Genomic DNA, 3,681 nt, shown 5'->3' on the forward strand with positions numbered 1-3,681 from the left:
TTTGGAAGAACTTCAAATTTTCTTGGGATTGCCAAGTTTCTATCGCAAGTTCATTTGAGACTATGCAAAGATTGATGTTCCCATGATGGAACTACTGCAAGGTAAAGGTAAGACTTTTTCTTAGTGTCCAAAGCAACAAAAAAAGTTTTGAGAAGCTCAAGGAAGCTTTAGCCATAGCTCTCGTGTTGAGTTATTTGGGTAGTTTTTGCTTCAAGGAGGCAAATTCATTACTTTTTCTAGTAAAAAGCTTAATCAAGTAATTAAACTTATTCCATGGGAATTATATGTCATTGCCTATACACTTAAGAAGTGGAGAGATTATATGCAGCACAGTTTGAGATTGTGTTAAAAGGTTTACACAACAAACTGATTTAAAGAGTCAAAAGGCCAAGTGGTTGAGATTCTTTAGGAGTATAATGCTCAGCTACGATATCGGGTCGATATGACGTTGTAGTAGATGCTCTTAGTAGAATGATTGAGAACCATTGTTTAGTATTTATGGAAATTCAAGGCGAATTTCTAAATTCATTAAGGAATCTTTTTGAGCATGACGAGGTATACTCCAGAGTGTGGAGCTATGTAAGAATGAGGGATCCTTCTCACTCCCAAGCGGGTAGTGTTTCAAGTTCCTCCACACTAAGTTCTCCTCCATTGAGTGATGAACTAAGGTGGGTACTTCCTTCAAAGGAAGAATTTGTGTACCGATTGGACAAGGACATTCGACACCATATTCTATGTAAATGTCATGATAGTCCAAGTGCAAGGCACAGATGCAAGGTACCAAGGCATAAGAAAGGTTTATGCCCTTGTAAGATGACAGTTTTTCCTGACCAAGGTTTGCACAACAAGGTGCACAAATATCTTTTGTACTGTCATAAGTGTCAAGTGACTAAAGCTAAGCACCTTTTACGGAAGGTGGACTTTTACATCCTTTATAAGTTTCCAATGGAAAATATTCTATGCATGTTATAGTAGGTTTGCCAACTACCGCACGAGGATATGATTCTGTGTGGGTAGTCATAGAGGCCGGTCGATTAAATGTGTAAGTGTTGGAATGAGATGATGTGAGACTCTGATGGAGTACACAAAGAGAGTCTGCAACACACAGAGTGTAGCTTTGTTTATAGATAACGTCAATAATGAGAGTAATACACACTCACAATAACTATAGTGAGATACACTATAGTATAAGTGACCGACCACTAGATGGGCGGGGGGGAAAAACCCGTAGGAAAAAAATGCCCCCGCATAAGCTCATATACACTAGCACTACACAGAGAGATAGCTAACAAATCCCCCCTGGAGTAATAGTGACACAGGGTATGTGGAGACTAGCCCTGTATCAAGTTTAAAGCTTTGCGAAAAGCTTCAAACTTGGGTCGAGGTAGAGCCTTCGTGAAAACATTGGGAAAAAAGGGAGCTCATTTTGGGGCCTTTTAAAAGAGAGAGAAAATAGGCTCTCAACCAATCAGGAGTGGGCCAACGTAACGTTGAAAATTCAACAAAAGAAGATGAAAATAAGAAAAAGAAATAGTACTATATGTTCGTAGAAGCATGTCACATTAATGAGGTGATCTAATTTGAATCTTTTAAAAATTTATTTTCTGTGCAGAATTTGGTGATTCTGACACCGCAAACGCGTCCGGAACGGCCCAAAACCCTAAAAAGGGCATTGGAAACGCTGGAATCGAACATCCGGAGGCCCGAAAACGGCCAAAAAAGGTCGAAAAATGGGATTTGCAGCAAAATGCGATCTGGCACCTTTTGAAACTAGAAACGCTGGAATCGGACATCCGGAGGCCCGGAAACGGCCAAAAAAGGCCGAAAAGTGGGATTTGCAGCAAAACGCAAAATCTCAAAAAAGGCCGAAAAGTGAGATTTGTAGCAAAACGCGATCTGGCACCTTTTGAGATTTCGCGTTTTGCTGCAAATCCCACTTTTCGGCCTTTTTTGGCTGTTTCCGGGCCTCCGAATGTCCGATTCCAGCTCGCATTTTGTTGCAAATCCCACTTTTCGGCCTTTTTTTGCCGTTTTCGGGCCTCCGGATGTCCGATTCCAGCGTTTCCAGTGCCGTTTTTGGGGTTTTGGGCTGTTCGGACGCGTCTGCGATGTCAGAATCACCAAATTCTGCACAAAAAAGTGTTGCTCTTATATGAACATTAAATGTAAAGCATGTGAAAGAATATATTTATTCCTTTTCACACTGACATTTCTCACGCAAGTATCCATATTTTCTTGCTTTTGTAGAGAGAGAAAAGAGAAAATAGTGAATTTCTTACAGGGCCCCAAAATGAGCTCCCTTTTTTCCTAATGTGTCTGCCACATTGTCATGCGTAGGAGAGTATGCAAGATGGACATCTCCTTCTACAATCCGTTCTCACACATAGTGATAGTGTACCTCAATATACTTTGTGCGAGCATGGAAGACCGGATTGCGTGCTATAGCAATAGCAGCTTGACTATCAGAAAAGATAGTCGTAGCACCATCCTGAGGTATCAACAGATCCTGCAATAATCTGCGTGTCCAAATGCAATCCACTACTATCGTGAAAACTCCCCTGTACTTAGCCTCACATGTAGATGTAGCCACAGTGGGTTGTTTCTTGCTAAGCCAAGAAACGTAAGCATCTCCAAGATAAAGACAATTTCCACTGGTGGAGTGTCGTGTGTCATCGTCATCGGCCCAATTCGAATAGCTGAAAGCATGCAACTAAAGAGGTCCTGCCCCCCTGGGAAAGAACAACCCATAATCCAAGGTATACTTAAGATATCGCATAATCCTCTTCACTGCTTTCCAATGTTGCATACTAGGCCATTGCATAAATCTGCTAGTAACTGAAACTGCACACTGTATGTTTGGGCGTGAAGTTATTGCCAAGAAGATAAGGGATCCAACTGCTGCACAATAGGTATGCATGTCAAAAGCATCTGTATCGTCATGAAGTGAAAGATGTAAACCCGGCTCCATAGGAGTAGTAATAGGCTTACATGTGGCCATGCCGCCAAAACGCTGAAGAACCTTACGCGCATAAGATTCCTGTGACATGAAAATACCTTCATCAGATTGCTTGAATTGCGTACCCAAGTATGTTTGCAAAAGCCCCATATCCGACATCTCAAAATCAGCATGCAAAGTGTCTTTGAACTCTTGTAATGCATCATCATTATCACCAGTAAATAGCAAATCATCCACATAAAGCAAAATGATGATAGTTGCATCCTCAGTATGTCGTACATACAAAGTACTTTCAATTGAAGATTGCACAAAACCTTGCGAAATCAGCCATGAATGGATCTTCTCATACCATGCACGAGGAGCTTACTTCAGCCCATAAAGTGATTTCCGCAAGCGACATACCATGTGCTCTTTACCTAGCACCTCAAAACCTTCAGGCTATGTTACATAAATTTCCTCCTGCAAGTCACCATTCAGAAATGCAGTCTTTATGTCCAAGTGATGCACTTTTCAACCATTGTGAGCAGCCATAGCAACAATACATCGAATGACAGCATGCCTACTAGTGGGTGCAAAGGTCTCGTCATAGTCTATGCCTTTCTTTTGTGCATAACAAGACGTGCCTTGTATCGATCAATAGAACCATCAAGATTTCTTTTTGCTTTGAAGACCCACTTAGTACCAATGGACTTCTTTCCTGATGACAAGTCAACAAGATCGCATGT

Source organism: Dipteris shenzhenensis, chromosome 18 (genome assembly GCF_047967505.1).
Source record: "Dipteris shenzhenensis isolate YYH24624 ecotype China chromosome 18, Dip_SZ_1.0, whole genome shotgun sequence".
NCBI classification, from domain to species: domain Eukaryota; kingdom Viridiplantae; phylum Streptophyta; class Polypodiopsida; order Gleicheniales; family Dipteridaceae; genus Dipteris; species Dipteris shenzhenensis.